This window comes from Hyla sarda, chromosome 9, assembly GCF_029499605.1.
Source record: "Hyla sarda isolate aHylSar1 chromosome 9, aHylSar1.hap1, whole genome shotgun sequence".
NCBI lineage: Eukaryota > Metazoa > Chordata > Amphibia > Anura > Hylidae > Hyla > Hyla sarda.
This window is the reverse complement of record NC_079197.1, coordinates 78228119-78247219: the sequence shown is the minus strand read 5'-3', so window position 1 is coordinate 78247219 and position 19101 is coordinate 78228119. Positions and strand designations below refer to the sequence as shown.

At 46.0% G+C, this 19101-nt stretch overlaps 1 protein-coding gene across 2 annotated transcripts in view; it reads left to right on the top strand.

The window, feature by feature from the left end:
• The window catches only part of LOC130291473 (uncharacterized), a 77592-nt gene that overhangs the window by 45077 nt on the left and 13414 nt on the right, over nucleotides 1-19101 (top strand). The window contains exon 1 of one of the 2 annotated variants that reach the window (XR_008847944.1): nucleotides 17467-17595. The exons of the other annotated variant lie outside the window; for it this stretch is intronic. The gene's annotated coding sequence lies outside the window, so the exon portion shown is untranslated. Of the gene's footprint in view, nucleotides 1-17466; nucleotides 17596-19101 lie in introns of those variants that run through there. 2 annotated transcript variants of the gene reach the window in all.

Sequence of the window (19101 nt, the reverse complement as noted above, 5' to 3'; positions counted from 1 at the left end):
ATAAGAAGAGAAGAACTCCTCCTGTCTTCGCTCCTGGTGACAAAGTGTGGCTATCTGCCAAATATATCCGGTTTCATGTTCCTAGCTACAAGCTGGGTCCACGTTACCTTGGACCATTTAAAGTCAAAAGTCAAATCAACTCTGTCTCCTACAAGCTTCATTTTCCTCCTTCTCTTCGTATTCCTAACTCCTTTCATGTTTCCCTTCTCAAACCTCTCGTTCTTAACCGCTTTTCCCCCAAGGTCACCGTTCCTGCTCCTGTCTCTGGCTCCTCTGATGTCTTCACGGTAAAAGAAATCCTCACCTCCAAGGTTGTCAGAGGTAAAAAAAAAAATTCTCGTTGACTGGGAGAATTGTGGCCCTGAAGAGAGGCCTTGGGAGCCCGAGGACAATATCCTCGACAAGGAGCTCATCCATAGGTTCCTGGGCTCCAAAAAGAGGGGGAGACCAAAGGGGGGGGTACTGTTACGCCGAGCGCTCCGGCTCCCCCCGTCGCTATCGGGTGGAACGACCTGGGGGTTACCTGCCGCTGCAAGTCCATCCCGCTTTGCGGCGGGCTCCAGTGAAAACCAGTAACCCCTTAGATTCCGTTCCCCTGGTACGGCCCACGCCATCACCCCACTGACACAGAGGATCCACCTCCAGTGTCCTCGCTGCAAACCAGTCCGGATCCTGACAGCGCCCCAAATATAATACTGCTATACACTGAGCCCTGAATATAATACTGGCATACACTGCGCCCCGAATATAATACTGGCATACACTGTGCCCTGAATATAATAATGCCATGCACTGTGCCCTGAATATAATAATGCCATGCACTGTGCCCTGAATATAATACTGCCATACACTGCGCCCTGAATATAATACTGCAATACACTGAGCCCTGAATATAATACTGCCATACACTGCGCCCTGAATATAATACTGCCATACACTGCATCCTGAATACCTGAATATAATACTGCCATACACTGCGCCCTGAATATAATACTGCCATACACTGCGCCCTGAATATAATAATGCCTCACACTGTACCCTGAATATAATACTGCCATACACTGTGCCCTGAATATAATAATCCCATACACTGCGACCCAAATATAATACTGGCATACACTGAGCCCTGAATATAATACTGGCATACACTGCGCTCCAAATATAATACTGCCATACACTGAGCCCTGACTATAATACTAGCATACACTGCGCCCCAAATATAATACTGCCATACACTGCGCCCTGAATATAATACTGGCATACACTGCGCCCTGAATATAATACTGGCATACACTGCGCCCTGAATATAATACTGGCATACACTGTGCCCTGAATATAATACTGCCATACACTGCTCCCTGAATATAATACTGCCACGCGCTGCGCCCTGAATATAATACTGCCATACACTTTGCCCTGAATATAATAATGCCATACACTGCGCCCTGAATATAATACTGCCATACACTGCGCCCTGAATATAATACTGCCATGCACAGTGCCCTAAACATAATACTGCCATTAGTCTTTGGATTAGCGTTTGGATAGGGTATAAGTTATAGATTGCGGGGGGTCCAAGCATTGAGACCCCCCACGATCTCCTGCATGGGGGCCCAGTCAGTATGCCAGAAGCCGACATCTGACCCCACAGGAAGCCGTGGACGGCACGCTCCCTCCATGTATCTCTATGGAGTATGGGGTGTGTCGCCGGCACTTCGTGCGGGGTTGACATACCTCTTTTCCAGCTGACTGCCAAGGCCCGTACTGGAGATCGCGGGGGTCCCAGCGCTCGTACCCCCCCCCACAATCTATAACTTATCCCATATTCTTTGGACCCACATCTATCAATCATGCATATACACCTCCTTCTTTATCCTTGGTTTCCTCAGCCTCACACCTCCCCAAACCCCCCCATCCTTGTTATCCTCACCAACTCCCCCCAGCCTCCCCCCCTTCAATCATAAATATATACCCCTCCCCTCATCCTTGGTCCTAACCCCCCAGCCTCCCCCCCATTAATCGTAAATATACACCCCCCCTCATCCTTTGTCCTAACCCCCCAACTTCCCCCCCATCAATCATAAATATACACCCCCCTCATCCTTGGTCCTAACCCCCCAGCCTCCCCCCATCAATCATAAACATACACCCCCCCCTCATCCTTGGTCCTAACCCCCCAGCCTCCCCATCAATCATAATTATACACCCCTTCCTCCTTGTTCGTCACCCCCAGCCTCCCCCCATTAATAATACATATACAACACCCCCCTCTCCTCAGTCTCCTAGGCCCCCCCCTGCACGCCAACTTTATTCTTTTGTTCTCCTCAGCCTACCCTCCGTAGCCCATGCTTACCTTAATCACACGCAGATCCGCCCCGCGCTCAGCAGCAGTGCCGGGCTCCCAGCTTTACGGCGTGAAGACACAGGGGGAATGACGCCGCACGTGACGCCGCACGTGATGTCGCACGTGACGTCGCATGTGACTCCCCTGCGCTCCCAGGGCTACGGACAGACGGAGTGGAAAGGGTGGCAGACAGAGTGGGCGGACACAGACTGGAGCGGGCAGTAAATTTTCCGCCCCCCCGCCCCCGGACTGCGGACCTGGCCACCCCTAAGCGGGCGCTAGGTCCGCCTAGTCATAGAGCCGGGCATGCAGGCGGCCTGTGCAGCCCGCTGTTCCTATTTTCATGTAGGGGCCTGGAGCCCCTACGTTAATCCGGCCCCAAAGCAGCCCCAGGCCCAGCGGCCCAAACAAGTCCAGAAAAGGTGGTACACAAACTCTTGTTCCTGGCAGCCCTCGCTCAGACAGTCTGCAGTGTCGGCCATACTTCTTCGGTGCTGGAATGCCCGGTATGGAAGACACCCGTGTATGCAGCAGGTTAAAAGCATAAGGACAATTTAACCCCTTAAGGACTAAGCGTTTTTCCATTTTTGCATTTTCATTTTTTCCTCATCACCTACTAAAAATCATAACACTTTCAATTTTGCACATAAAATTCCATATGATGGCTTATTTTTTGCGCCACCAATTCTATTTAGCAGTGAAATTAGTCATTTTACCAAAAAATCCACGGCAAAACGGAAAAAAATTTCAATGTGAGAAAAAATGTCATTTTGTAACTTTTGGGGGCTTCCTTATCTTTATTCTGTAGGTCCATACGGTTAAAATGATACCCTACTTATATAGGTTTGATTTTGCCGTACTTCTGCAAAACATCATAACTACATGCAGGAAAATGTATACATTAAAAATTCTCATCTTCTGACCCCTATAACTTTTTTATTTTTCCACGTACGGGCCGGTATGATGGCTCATTTTTTGCGCCATGTTCTGATGTTTATACCATTTTTGTATTGATTGGACTTTTTGATCGCTTTTTATTAATTTTTTCATGATATAAAAAGTGACCAAAAATACACTATTTTGGACTTTGGAATTTTTATGCGCGTACGCCATTGACCGTGCAGTTTAATTAACAATATATTTTTATAGTTCGGACATTTCCACACGCGGCAATACGACATATGTTTATTTTTATTCACACAGTTTTTTTTTTCATGGGAAAAGGGGGGTGATTCAAACTTTTATTAGGGAAGGGGTTAAATGACCTTTATTAACTTTTTTTTTCACTTTTTTTTCCCTTAGGGGGCTATAACACTGCACACACTGATCTTTTACACTGATCCCTGCAAAGCCATAGCTTTGCATGGATCAGCGTTATAGGGGGTTGATTGCTCCAAGCCTGAGCTACAGGCTTGAGGAATCAAACACCGAATGGACGCGACAGAGCAAGGTATGGGGACCTCCGCTCGCGTCCTAGCTAATCGGGACATCGCGATTTTATCGCGATGTTGTATGTATGTGGTATGTTGTATGTATGTTGTATGTTGTATGCATGATGTATGTATGTTATATGCATTTTGTATGTATGTTGTATGTCGTATAGATGTTGTATGTATGTTGTATGTATTTTGTATGTATGTTGTATGCATGTTGGATGCTGTATGTATGTTGTATGTATGTTTTATGTTGTATCTGCGTTGAATGTATGTTGCATGTATGTTGTATATATGTTGTATGCTTGTTGTATGTATGTTGTATGTATGTTGTAAGTATGTTGTATGCTGTATGTATGTCGCATGTATGTTGTATGACATACAGTACAGACCAAAAGTTTGGACACACCTTCTCATTCAGAGTTTTCTTTATTCTCATGACTATGAAAATTGTAGATTCACACTGAAGGCATCAAAACTATCAATTTATACATGTGGAATTATATACATAACAAAAAAAGTGTGAAACAACTGAAAATATGTCATATTCTAGGTTCTTCAAAGTAGCCACCTTTTGCTTTGATTACTGCTTTGCACACTCTTGGCATTCTCTTTTTGAGCTTCAAGAGGTAGTCACATGAAATGGTTTTCACTTCACAGGTGTACTTTTTTGGAGGAGGAGGAGGTGTGATGGTGTGGGGGTGCTTTGCTGATGACACTGTTGGGGATTTATTCAAAATTGAAGGCATACTGAACCAGCATGTCTACCACGGCATCTTGCAGCGGCATGCTATTCCATCCGGTTTGTGTTTTGTTGGACCATCATTTATTTTTCAACAGGACAATGATCCCAAACACACCTCCAGGCTGTGTAAGGGCTATTTGACCAAGAAGGAGAGTGATGGGGTGCTTTGCACCTCCACAGTCATGGGAACTTAAACCCGATTGAGATGGATTTGGGTGAGCTGGACCGCAGAGTGAAGGCAAAAGGGTCAACAAGTGCTAAGCATCTCTGGGAATTCTTTAAAGACTGTTGGAAGACCATTTCAGGTAACTACCTCTTGAAGCTCATCAAGAGAATGAGTGTGCAAAGCAGTAATCAAAGCAAAAGGTGGCTACTTTGAAGAACCTATATATAGACGAGAAATAACAACAAGAGGTGCGCCCCTAGTGAGGACCGTTTATCATAAATGGAAGAGATAGCGCAAAGATGGGTTCTTACCCCTAGGTGTTGCGCTCAGAGCACAACACCTATAGTAGCGTGCGGATGCAGAAAATCAGATGGAACCGCTGCCACGAGGAACTTCACGGTATGACGTCAGTCAGTCTGGTGGATTGCAATGGGAAGAGATGTGTGAACAAGTTCCTCTAAAAGAAAGCGCTGGTACCCGAAGATGGAGGTATACTTCTTTATTAGCTACACGTTTCGATCCCGAACCGGGATCTTCATCTGCCTGATGAAGATCCCGGTTCGGGATCGAAACGCATAGCTAATAAAGAAGTATACCTCCATCTTCGGGTACCAGCGCCTTCTTTTAGAGGAACTTGTTCACACATCTCTTCACTTTGAAGAACCTAGAATATGCCTTATTTCAGTTGTTTCACACTTTTTTGTTATGTATATAATTACACATGTGTTAATTCATAGTTTTGATGCCTTTAGTGTGAATCTACAATTTTCATAATCATGAAAACAAAGAAAACTCTGAATGAGAAGGTGTTTCCAAACTTTTGGTCTATACTGTACATACATACGAGCCGAGAAGGGGACTCCAAGTGATGCTCCTCCACAGGTCCCAGCAGTGGATACCCCCCTCCTCCCAGCCAGGAGGAGGTTTCAGGGGTGACTATCTCCGAGGTCCCCGAAACAGACCTGAGTAAGCACCCGACCCCTATGGATGGGCAAGAGGTGGAGGATGAAGACGAGTTTGGAGCCCAGAAGGCAGTCTTACCAATGTGCTCCATCTACACACCTGTAGCCTTGAATTGTGGGGGATGTCTGAGCAACGGTAGTTTCTCTCCAGCTTCCTCTATGTGCATGGTAGATTCAGATGTGGGGGGTTACGAGAGCCCCAGTACACGGTCCATCAGTCTGGTCTGGATCTAACCAATCCAGTACAGGAATTTAGGTGCACTACTGTGGTAGATGTATACAGTGACATTGGCTATCCCTCAACACTGATGTTAAAATTGAGACATTCGCCAGTATATGCTTATATGAGGGACATACCAGAGCCCACACACCTACCTGTGCGCTAAACCTACCTGTGCGTGATAAGCAAAACAGGGGCCAGTGGACAATTATGGCAGCATTAGGCCGACTCACAGCATCCTCCCAGGTACCCTCCAGCATGGCTAGCACACATACAAGGAGGGAGGCAAACTGCAAGCCCCACCTAAGTTGACTGATATAGGTGCATGGCCTCACAGGTGCTACCTTAACCTGTTAAGGACCCATGATGTACGCATACGTCATGAGTCCGCTCCCGATCTATAACGCGGGGCCACAACGGCCGGGACCCGTGGCTAATAGCACGTGGCATTGATCGCGCGCTATTAATCCTTTAGACGCGGCGTTCAAAGTTGAACGCCGCGTCTAAAGTGAAAGTGAAAGCATGCCGGTTAGCTCAGGGAGCTGTTCGGGATAGCCGCGGCAAAATCACGGCATCCCGAACAGCTTACAAGACAGCCGGAGGATCCCTACCTGCCTCCTCGCTGTCCGATCGCCGAGTGACTGCTCAGCAGAATCACCGATCAGTGGTTTCTTATGAGAAACCACTGATCAATGTAAAAGATCAGTGTGTGCAGTGTTATAGGTCCCTATGGGAGCTATAACACTGCAAAAAAAAAGAAGTGAAAAAAAAGTGAATAAAGATCAATTAACACCTCCCCTATTAAAAGTTTGAATCAACCCCCTTTTCCCATAAAAAAAACCAAAACAGTGTAAATAAAAATAAACATATATGGTATCACCGCATGCGGAAATGTCCGACTTATAAAAATATATCATTAAATAAGCCGCACGGTCAATGGCGTACACGCAAAAAAATTCCAAAGACCAAAATAGTGCATTTTTGGTCACTTTTTATATCATGAAAAAATTATCAATAAGTCCTATCAATGCAAATCAATTTCATATCGCCCCATATGTGGAAAAATAAAAAAGTTATAGGGGTCAGAAGATGACAATTTTAAACGTATTAATTTTCCTGCATGTAGTTATGATTTTTTAAGGGGTTAATGCTGCCTGGAAAATGTTCAAGGTGCATTACATATGGAGTTTACACACCTCCAAGTATAAAATTTAAACAACAACAAAAAACATGGTCTCAAATGGCTGGAGATGCTCAACCCCAAATGCGGTTGTGCATTCATACTGGGGTAGCAGATCCTGCCCTTGTAGTCCGTTGCTAGGGGCGATCCCCAGCATAAAAATGCATACAATGGAGGATGCCTGCAGTGGACTACAAGTGCCACAATAGAATCCTACACCAGATAGACGTTGTGGATGTGTAACAATTAGAACAATACAATACAGGAATTTAGGTACACTACTGTTATACATCCACACTGTCTACCTGGTGTAGGATTCTATTGTGGCACTTGTAGTCCGCTGCAGGCATCCTCCATTGTATGCATTTTTATGCTGGGGATCGCCCCTAGCAACGGACTACAAGGGCAGGATCTGCTCCCCCAGTATGAATGCTCAACCGCATTTGGGGTTGAGCACCTCCAGCCATTTGAGACCACGTTTTTTGTTGTTGTTTAAATTTTATACTTGGAGGTGTGTAAACTCCATATGTAATGCGCATTGAACATTTTCCAGGCAGCATTAAGTTTGCAACTGTGAGGCCATGCACCTATATCAGCCAACTTAGGTGGGACTTGCAGTTTGCCTCCCTCCTCCCATTGTATTTGTGCTTAGCCACGCTGGAGGGTACCTGGGAGGACGCTGTGAGTCAGCCTAATGCTAGCGTAATTGCCCACTGGCCCCTGTTTTGCTTATCACGCACAGGTAAGTTTAGCGCTAGGTCCCGTGCCATTTGAGAAACCTTGGTGTTGGTGTGTGGGCTCTGGTATGTCCTTCATATAAGAATATACTGGTGAATGTCTCAATTTTAACATCAGTGCTGAGGAATAGCCAATGTCACTGTATACATCTACCACAGTAGTGCACCTAAATTCCTGTATTGTATTGTTCTAATTGTTACACATCCACACCGTCTATCTGGTGTAGGATTCTATTGTGGCACTTGTAGTCTGGTGCAGGCATCCTCCATTGTATGCATTTTTATGCTGGGGATCGCCCCTAGCAACGGACTACAAGGGCAGGATCTGCTCCCCCAGTATGAATGCACAACCACATGTGGGGTTGAGCACCTCCAGCCATTTGAGACCACATTTTTTGTTGTTGTCTAACGAATCCAGATCAGCAGGGGTCGCCATACTTTTAAAAGGAAATGTTTTCATTGATGTTATTAATGAAATTTTACCTGGCAGAATTATATTGGTTAAATGTGATAAGGTGGCAAGGAAAGGGTGTATTTCCTTTGCTCACCCTGAATAATCTCTTACCTGCTTCTTAAGTAATGAGGCAGCAGGGAAGGGAGGTGTATATAAGATGGAGACTCAGTCTAATCTGGGCTCTCCCTTGGAAACAGTATGCTGGCTGTTAGAGGGGGGAGACACACGGCCCTGTTTAGGTAACACGCAGAAGGCGCTGTGAGAGGTCCAAGAAGTGGTGTGAACTGTGAGTAGCAGGTTGCAGGAGATACATGTTTAACTGGCTGAGGGTAGCTCACCAGTTAGTAGTCAGGGCATGCTGATATGTGTAGTCAGTGCCCAGATGGTCTAGGATTTTATTTTGTTCCTGCCTTATGTTTGTTTTTCCCCTGCAGCCTGTCTAAATAAAGCTGGCAAGGTGCCAGGCTTGCATGAATAACTGTTGTCTGCGGGTTTATTGAGTGGAAACGTGTCACGTAGCAGATTCCAGGATGATCCCGGAGCTATTCCCAAGAAGGAATCCTTACATTTTGGTGGAGGATGCAGGCACACGTTGCTAAGGACAGCACGTTGCCAAGGGCAACCAATGAGCGAGTTGGAGAGGAGCTGTTGCTAGGAGCAACCCCCTGCAAGATTGCAAGTCGGAAGAGCCCAGCAGAGGAGTTCAAGCACAGTTTGGTGTCTGCGGAGAAGCGTTGCTAGGGGACACGGATCGAGATTTTTTTTTCTGGAAAAAGGACAGGCCGTTGCTGGGGGAAACCGATGTGGGCCACAACCGGTGGTTGCTAGGATGAAGCTGAGGTCCCGTGAGTTGTTGGTGGGCGGAATCCCACTGTGGGTGGACTTGGATTGTTGCCAGACTGTATCTCGGATTATGCCAGAAATAATTCTCTTTGTGAAGTCCCACCCGGAGCCCGGTAAGACTGTTCAAATTACCTTTGATACATGTTTTGGAGCAGTAAGCCATATGATGGAGGTATGTGCAGAAATTACAGTTGAAATTGTACTGGACAGAGACTTTCCGTATTTCTGGCAGCTGTGGGATGCCGAGAGTGCACCTGAGAGTTCGCACTCAAAGGTTCCGGAAGTAGTGAGGACTGGGGTGTCTCTACTGGACTGTGTGAATGGTGCTGTATATTGTGAACCCATCCAGGCTGATGATCTTTTTCTTGAAACACTTATGTTAATGTGTTCTGATGTAAAGAGTACTGTTGCCACCTCTCGCAGGACAAAAGAAAACCTGTGTGAGCTGGAAATAGAAGGTAAAAAGATGATGGTTTTGTTACATTCAAAATGTGTAATAAGTCTGGTAAAGACCAGCTGCAGAAAGCCGGACCCTGCTGTAATGTCTATAAAAGCCGGTATTTGGGGTTATAAAACAGTTAATGTGTGTATTTCTACTCCCTATGGTACCACAAGTCACAAGGTTGCAATAGAGCCTACCTTAGAGTATGAAGTAGTGCTGGGGAAGGATTTTCCGTTTTTTCAGCAGTTGTGGGAAGATAGTCAGGTGACTAGAGCAGGAACACCTGATAGGCTCACAACACTTGGTTTTCACCAAATAGCAGGGGACAATAACTCAGCAGAGGATGAGGACGGGGAGTGTCAGCAGATCCTAGGTATATGTCAGGTGGAAGTGTGCCAGACCACTAGGGGAGCTGAAGAACAGTCCGCGAGTCAAGTTAAAGAGGTGACTGGAATAGAAGCTACGGAGAGGGCTGTGGAAAAACCAAAACTCCAGAAGAGAGTACAGGTGGAGCTGGGGGCTGCGCTTACCATCACAGACAGAGTCCTAAGTGAAGGAGATGTGGCGTCTGGACCAGGGAGGGGTTGCAACCAGGAAGGTCAAACCACTGGACCAGATATTGTTGCAGACCCAGGAGCCCAGGAGTAGTTTTTGCCAGGCCATGGAGAGACTGTAACAAGACAAAAGAAAAGTCTGCCAAGAAGCCAAGAGACAGTTCAGAGGAACTGTTTGGAAATCACATGGATTCGCTGCTGCCAAGAGCCATTGAAGTTGTTGTTAGGGGAAACAAACTTACCGTCAAGGGATTGCCGGTCCGACGGGAGTGTTTAGCTGTAATGTCTATAAAAGCCGGAGTTGCCAACGTGGTGGGAGAGGAAGAGTGCCAGGTGTTGATGGCACCTGTTGATGATGACGATGATGATGATGATGATGATGACAAGGCAAAAGTGGCCGCAACCCCGAAAAAGGGAGAGACTTCGTCTAGAGATGGAGAATTGCTGGGTCGAGTGTCTGACAGAGGACCAGAGGATTTCTCATGGTCTAACAGCGAGAGTGAGGAGACCACTGTCAGTAAAAGGTCTCGGAAAAGACTAGCTGGCCTCGGAAAAAGACTGGAGCAGATCCAGAATCTGGAAGAATCCCTGCAGATGGTTTCTGTGAAGTTGACAGAGAAAGAAAAAGAGGTACATCGCTTGACAGAGGAGAGGGACAAATCGCTTGCTGACTTTAAGAAAGAGCAAGAAGCGAGGCTTCAGTTGGAAAAAGTAATGGAGCACCACAGAAGTAAGTTTGTGGCTCTGCAGGATGAACTGTCCCGCTCCCAGGGTCTTGTGACCAGCAAGGAGAGTGAAGTGGAGAGTCTGGCCAAGCGGATGTCATTCCAGGAAGAAGAAGTGAGTCTTCTACATGGTGCATATCAGGCTCTGCGGAGTGATCACAAGGCTAGGCTAGTAGCCATGGAAAAAATTGAAAAAGAGAAGAATGAAATGAAGATGGAAGTTGATGATCTTGCCAGCAATCTGGAGAGTGTCTCTAAAGCTAAGAGACAACTTGAGGAGGAAGTCAAGGCGAAGAATGCCCTTGCACATGCTCTTAAATCTGCTCGTCATGACAATGACTTGCTCCGTGAGCAGTATGAGGAGGCCCTGGAACGAGTTGAGACTCTGAAACATGAAAACAAGAACTTGCAACAGGAGATCTTAGATCTATCTGAACAGATTGATGAGAGTGGAAAATGTATCAATGAGTTAGAAAAGACCAAGAAACAGTTGCTGGACAGTGAGAAGATGATCTCCGCAAAGCTCGAGTGAGCAGCTGAAATATATAAAGCTGGAAGATGACATGAAGATCTTAAATGAGAGCCTGGAAGTGCAGAACGAAACGTGCAGAAGGTCCCATGTAGCTGCCTTGGTTTTGCTGGGAGCGCAACTCTACGAGCAGGTGGCTGTGCTGGCGGACAATGAACAGTTGAGGAAACAATTGCTGTCTTCGGAAGATACTGTCAGGGACTTGACAGAGTTACTTGACAGTGAGAGGAGGAAGTCCGCTAAGCTCCAGTGTAAGCAGCGAAAATGTGAGAAAAAGGAAGAGGACCAGGAAGTTCTAAAAGAGAGCAGAGACCAAGCTATGGTGGAATTGGCTCAAGAAAGGCTTCTGGGGCAGAAGTTACGGGATACAGGGATGCTTTCTTTGAAGCCCGGCAAAAAGTCCTCTAATGCTAAGATTGAGGCGAAGCCCTGTAAGAAGCTAGGACTGAGCTGAAACCTGGTGTGAAATCCTCTGAAGTGGAGACTAAGGAGAAGTCAGGCGGGAAATCCTCTGAACCTGAGCAGACCAAAAATTCTGAAGGTAATGCTGAGGCAGAGAAATCCTCTGAAGCAGAAGCTAAACCAGAATCAACCTCAAAAGCTATGAGTAAAGAGAATGGCACAACTGAAGCTACAGGTGAAGAGAAGAGTAAGCCTGAAGAAGAAGCTGCAGAGAAGAGAAGCTGATTCTACACACGAATCTGAAGGAGCCAAAGACTCTGAAGCCAAACCTGAGGAAGCTGGTGCCCCTGAAGAGAAAGCTGGAAGGGATGAGGTGAAACCGTGTGAGAAATCCACTGAAGTCAAAACTGTGGTGAAACCAGGTGGGAAGTCAGCCACTGAGGCCGAAAGATTCTCTAAAGCAGAGGCAGAGGTCCGGCAAGCCAGAAGAAGACAAAGGTTAGAAGCATCGGTCCTCTTGGTCCTTAATTTCAAGAACCCTGCCCACACCAGGGTGAAGAACCTGGTACTGCAGAGGTGTGACCGAGAGATTTGCAATTGGTGGCTGGTAAAAGCCCAGAAGAAAAGTCAAGGACTTCAGAAACTGTGGGACAAAAGTTGTCCAAGAGAAAGGAAACGCAGATGGTTTATGCCTTTCAAATACATGTGCTCCTTCCCGGAGGTCTGAGCAAAGGGGGGGGGGGGGGGGATATGTGATAAGGTGGCAAGGAAAGGGTGTATTTCCTTTGCTCACCCTGAATAATCTCTCACCTGCTTCTTATGTAATGAGGCAGCAGGGAAGGGAGGTGTATATAAGATGGAGACTCAGTCTAATCTGGGCTCTCCCTTGGAAACAGTATGCTGGCAGTTAGAGGGGGAGACACACGGGCCCTGTTTAGGTAACACGCAGAAGGCGCTGCAAGTGGTCCAAGAAGTGATGTGAACTGTGAGTAGCTGGTTGCAGGAGTCACATGTTTAACTGGCTGAGGGTAGCTCACCAGTTAGTAGTCAGGGCATGCTGATATGTGCAGTCAGTGACCAGACGGTCTAGGATTTTATTTTGTTCCTGCGTTATGTTTGTTTTTCCCCTGCAACCTGTCTAAATAAAGCTGGCAAGGTGCCAGGCTTGCATGAATAACTGTTGTCTGCGGGTTTATTGAGTGGAAACGAGTCCTGTGGCAGTGCCCAGGACGCCTCGGAGCTATCCCCAAGGAGGAATCCTAACATAATGCTTTTATTGATGGTTTTAAATGGCAGTTTACGGTTCACTCGTTAAAAATGATAGAGCACGAATGTTAGAGATTTTACCCATTTTTATCAATGATTCTGAGACTCTTATTTTAGCAGGTGATTTTAATTGTATTATAAGGGGCAAGCACCGTTTTACCAACTCAGTAAGTAGAAATTATGACAAAACTTCTTCTATGTTAAAAAATATGATTGTTACATTTCTTAAAAACATCGGTAAGTTTAAAATCCACAGTGTTTTACCAGAGAGAGACGGTTTGACCTGGAGCAATGTAAACTGCAGCTCCAGGATTGATTTATCTTCTGTTCTTATCAAGTACTGCCTTTTAAGGCTATGCTTCCACTTGTTTTTTTTTCTGGCAGTTTTTGGAAAACTGCTAGAGATGAGCAAACTTTTCAAAAATTTGATTAGAATTTTTCGAAAAAATTTGTTTCAATCCGAATTTATTTGTGGTGAAACTATATTAAAAACTGCTATTTCTGGCCTACAGAGAGCCTCAGTAGGGGTATAGAACACTTTGCTGTGTTCTAACACGCATATGGGGTGTGCTGGGGTAGTGAAATAATACTGTTATTCAGAATAACGTGCAGATTACCGGCATCGCTTTTAGAATCACTGCCGCAGAGCAGCACAATGACAGGGCCAGCAGGTGGCATCAGTATGAGGAGACCATATAGTGGCTGAATGACACAGCGTGGAGGTTTTGGCAGCATGAGGAGACCATATAGTGGCTGAATGACACAGCTTGGAGGTGTTGGCAGCATGAGGAGACCATATAGTGGCTGAATGACACAGCTTGAATGAGGCTGAAGCATGAGGAGACCATATAGTGGCTGAATGGCACATCCAGGAGTTGGCAGCAGTAGACACTAGGCCTTCACAATCCCTAAGATTAAAAGATGAATTCAGAAATTTAAACCAAAGATTTTGGATAGCTAGTGCGACCATAACAAAATTTTCAGTCCCAGACCCAGGCCCAGCAGCAGTATCAGTAAACCATATATTGCCTGAATGACACAGCCTGGAGTTGGCTGAAGCATGAGGAGACCATTGAAATGTATGATTTTTTTTATTTAAATTTAGATTTTGAAATTTAAATGAATGATTTTGAAATTGAACTTTTAACTCCCAATTTTTAGTGTCCCGGACCCCGGTGTGTGGGTACAAAGGGCCAAATCTAACAAGCCCCCACAGGGCTCATGTGACTGTGAGATGTAGGCGCAATGTCTCCATTGCTCTGACCAGCCATTGTTTCCAACACTTTTCTCCAAGACAAACCATGTGAAGAACAGCGTGACACCACCATGCCCTGTACGCATGGTATGCTGAAGGGCCACTGAGACTTGTCTAGGCAGTGGAGGCTGAGGACATGGTGGAGGAGGTGGAGTCGAACACTGTCACAGGACCAAAGGGCTGACAGAGTGGAGCAGGAAGCAGCATGAGTACACAAGAGGGATTCACAACCCCTAAAAGTAAAAGGTGAATGTTGAAATCTCTATTGAAGATGCATGTTAGGTAGTGCTACCATCCAAAAATGTAAGGCCCAAGCCCATAAGCATCAGTAAGCCATGTAGTTCCTGAAAGACACAGTCAGGAAAAGGCATCAGCAGAACCCAAGAGGATTTCATAACCCCTAAGATTGAAAGATCAATGTTGAAATCTCAATTAAGCATGTATGTAAGCTAGTGCAAAACATCCATAAATTTAAGGCCCAAGTTCTTAATCAGTTACATAGTTAGTATGGTTGAAAAAAGACATACGTCCATCAAGTCCAACCAGGGAATTGAAGTGAAGGGTGTAAGGGGATAAGGGAAAGGGATGTAGTTTTATAATTCTGCATAAGCATTAATGTTATTTTGTTCCAGAACTGTATCCAACTCTGTTTTAAAGCTGTTAATTGTTCCTGCTGTGAGCAGTTCCTGAGGTAGACCATTCCATAAATTCACAGTCCTCACGGTAAAGAAGGTGTGTCGCCCCTTTAGACTAAACCTTTTCTTCTTCAGACGGAGGGAGTGCCCCCTCGTCCTTTGGGGGGGTTTAACCTGGAACAGTTTTTCTCCATATTTTTTGTTTGGGCCATTTATATACTTATATACGTTTATCATATCCCCCCTTAAACGTCTCTTCTCAAGACTAAACAATTGTAACTCCTTTAATCGCTCCTCATAGCTAAGATGTTCCATGCCCCATATTAGTTTAGTCGTGCGTCTCTGCACCCTTTCCAACTCCGCAGTGTCCCTTTTATGAACAGGCGACCAAAACTGAACAGCACATTCCAGGTGAGGCCGTACCAATGCTTTATAAAGGGGGAGTATTATGTCCCTGTCCCTTGAGTCCATGCCTCATTTATACATGACAATATCCTGCCGGCTTTGGAAGCAGCAGCCTGACATTGCATGCTATTCTGTAGTCTGTGATCTACAAATACACCCAGATCCTTCTCTACCAGTGACTCTGCCAGTTTAATCCCTCCTAAGACATACGATGCATGCATGTTATTAGTACCCAGATGCATAACTTTACATTTATCCACATTGAACCTCATTTGCCAAGTGGATGCCCAGACACTTAGTCTATCCAAGTCATCTTGTAACTTATGCACATCCTCTATAGACTGTACCGTGCTACAAAGCTTGGTGTCATCTGCAAAGATAGAAACAGAGCTGTTAATACCATCCTCTATATCATTGATAAATAAATTAAACAACAGCGGGCCCAGTACTGAACCTTGGGGTACACCACTAATTACCAGGGACTGAAGCATCAGTAAGCCAAGTAGTTCCTGAAATACACATGAGCAGTCAGGAGCAGGCATCAGAAGTACCTAAGAGGGTTTCATAACCCCTTACATTTAAAGATCAATGTTGAAATTTCTATTAAGCATGTATTTAGCTTGTGCTAAACATCCAAAAATGTAAGGCCCAAGCCCAGAAGCATCAATAAGCCAAGTAGTTCCTGAAAGACACAGAAGCAGTCAGGAGCATGCATCAGCAGTACACCCGAGGGTTTCATAACCCCTTTACATTGCAAGATCAATGTTGAAATTTCAATTAAGCATGTATTTAGCTAGTGCTAAATATCCAAAAATTGGAGGGCCAAGGCCAGAAGCAGCATTAAGTAAATTAGTTCCTGAAACAAACAGTCAGGAAAAGGCATCTGCAGTACACCGGGGGATTTAATGAGCAATAAGATTGAAATATCAATGTTGATATTTCTATTAAGCACTCATGTTAGGTAATGCTAACATCCAAACATATTAGGCACAGGCCCAGTTGCATCCCAAAACAATCTAGTTGCTGAAAGACACAGCCTGGATCTGGCAGGAGGATGCATACATAAGAGGGCTTTAATTTAAAAATATCAAGTTTAAGGGTCCCAGGACCCAGCGTGTGGCTACGAAGGCCCAAATCTAACAAGGAGCCACATGTCACATGGTGGCACAATGACAGAGCCTGGAGGTGGCATAAGTATGAGGAGACTATCTCAGAAATTCAGACAAACACTCCAATTTTAATAGAAAGTAAAAATGACAACCTTGAGACACTCTCATTAAAAGTGGATAACAGTGTTGAGACACAGCAGTCACCTGTAGCCCAGTTCCATCAAATAAAGCCTTGCACAAAATTGATATTTCCACAATAAAGAATAGACTGAATAAAAAAGGGGTAACTTCAGTGCTTATTAAAAGGTGTACTAGATGAATTCAATAGTTCTCTCAGTCAGAAGAAAATATTAAAGTTGTTTTAGGTATGTTGTCTGACGAAATACCTTTGTGTAAGAACAAGCGCTTATCCAAAAGATTACACCGAGCTATACTGCCCTTAAGAAAGGCACATAAGACAGTTAAAAAATCTCTGCAGCTTGTGGCAAAATCTGGAAAGAGCAAAAATATGGCAAAATCCTTCAGTGTACAGGAACACCTTACTGTTAATAGCAAAGAGGTAAATCCTAAACAGGTTGAAAGTATAAGCAGTCAGATTTAACAGACAGAAGATTCCTTTAAAATTTTGAAAGTTGCCGAGGTATAGAAGTGCCCAACCACAGACAGAAAATGTCTAACAGAATCAACTCAAGTGATGGTTAATGGAGTGTTTGTGCAAGATTCCCAGCAGGCCAAAGTAAATGGCAATTCAGCTACAAAAATTTCACTTTTGACTTCTTACAAACTTACCATGTCCTACCCAGTTACTCCTGAAGACAGTTCTAGCATTACCAGTATTACCGTATCAGATAAAGAAAATGCTATGCCAGCAGTTCCTTCTGTGAAATCACCTTATGATGGCAAAGGAAAGCATATAGTAAGATCAGGGCCGCCATCAGGGGGGTACAACCCATACACCTGTATGGGGCCCAGAGCTTCAGGAGGCCCAGCCGGCCCTGGACCTTTTTTTTTTCCAGCTTGTCAGGGCCGGACAGGCCAGGGGCTGTTGGGAGTCGACATGCCCTGCGCAGGCACACACGTCTACTCCAGTCACCTGACCTGTCCCTGCATGATCTCCAGTCCAGACGATCCTCCCCGTGCATAGGAGCAGCAGCAGCCTCCGCTGCACCGATCCCCGGCAGCCAGCAGGGTAGGTGAACTTGCAGGGGTGGCGGGGTTTGCAATGGTGATGAGAGGTGCGGGGGGAGAGGTGCTTGGGGTGTAATGGTGGTGATAAGAGGTGCAGGGGGGTGAGGAGAGGTGCAGAGAGGTGAGGAGAGGGGCAGGGGGGGTGAAGAGAGGGGCAGGGGGGGTGATGAGAGTGGCAGGGCGGGTGATTAGAGGGGCAGGGGGGGTGATGAGAGGGGCAGGGGGGGTGATGAGAGGGGCAGGGGGGTGATGAGAGGTGCAGGGGGGTGATGAGAGGTTCAGGGGGTGTTGAGAGGTTCAGGAGGGGTGATGAGAGGTTCAGGGGGGTGATGAGAGGTGCAGAGGGGGTGTTGAGAGGTGCCGGGGGGAGTGATGAGAGGTGCAGGGGGTGTTATGGGGTTGATGAGAGGTGCAGGGGTTGTTATGGGGGTGATGAGAGGTGCAGGGGTGTGATGAGAGGTGCAGGGAGGGGGGTGGTGAGAGGTGCAGGGGGGTGATGAGAAGTGCTTGGGGTGTTATGTGGTGATGAGAGGTTTAGGGGGTATGGGGGTGATGAGAGGTGCAGGGGGGTTATGGGGGTAATGAAAGGTTCAGGGGGGTTAAGGGGGTGATGACAGGTGCAGGGGGGTTATGGGGGTGATGAGAGGTGCAGGGGGTGTTACGGGGGTGATGAGAGGTGCAGGGGGTGTTATGGGGTTGATGAGAGGTACAGGGGTGTTATGGGGTTGTTGAGAGGTGCAGGGGGTGTTATGGGGGTGATGAGAGGTGCAGGGGGGTGTTATGGGAGTGATGAGAGGTGCAGAGGGGAAGTGATGAGAGGTGCGGGGGGGTATGGAGGTGCAGGGGGGTATGGGGGTGATTAGAAGTGCTTGGGGTGTTATGGGGGTGATGAGAGGTGCAGGGGGGTTATGGAGGTGATGAGAGTTGCAGGGGGTGTTATGGGGGTGATTAGAGGTGCAGGGGGTGTTATGGGGTTGTTGAGAGGTGCAGGGGGTGTTATGGGGTTGTTGAGAGGTGCAGGGGGTGTTATGGGGTTGTTGAGAGGTGCAGGGGGTGTTATGGGGTTGTTGAGAGGTGCAGGGGGTGTTATGAGGGTGATGAGAGGTGCAGGGGGGTTATGGGAGTGATGAGAGTTGTAGGGGGGTTATAGTAGTGATAGGTTTGGCGGAGGTGATGAGGACACAGAGGACATACAGAGGACATATACACAGTATATGTTTATATGATGTGTATGCATGTATGGCAGTACTATATTCAGGGTACAGTGTATGGCAGTATTATATTCAGTGAATACAGTGTGGGGCAGGATTATATTTAGTGGGTACAGTGTATAGCAGTATTACATTCAGGGTACAGTGTGGGACAGTATTATATTCAGTGGATACAGTATGTGGCAGTATTATATTCAGGGTACAGTGTGTGGCAGTATTATATTTAGTGGGTATAGTGTATAGCAGTATTATATTCAGGGTACAGTATGGGGCAGGATTATATTTAGTGGGTACAG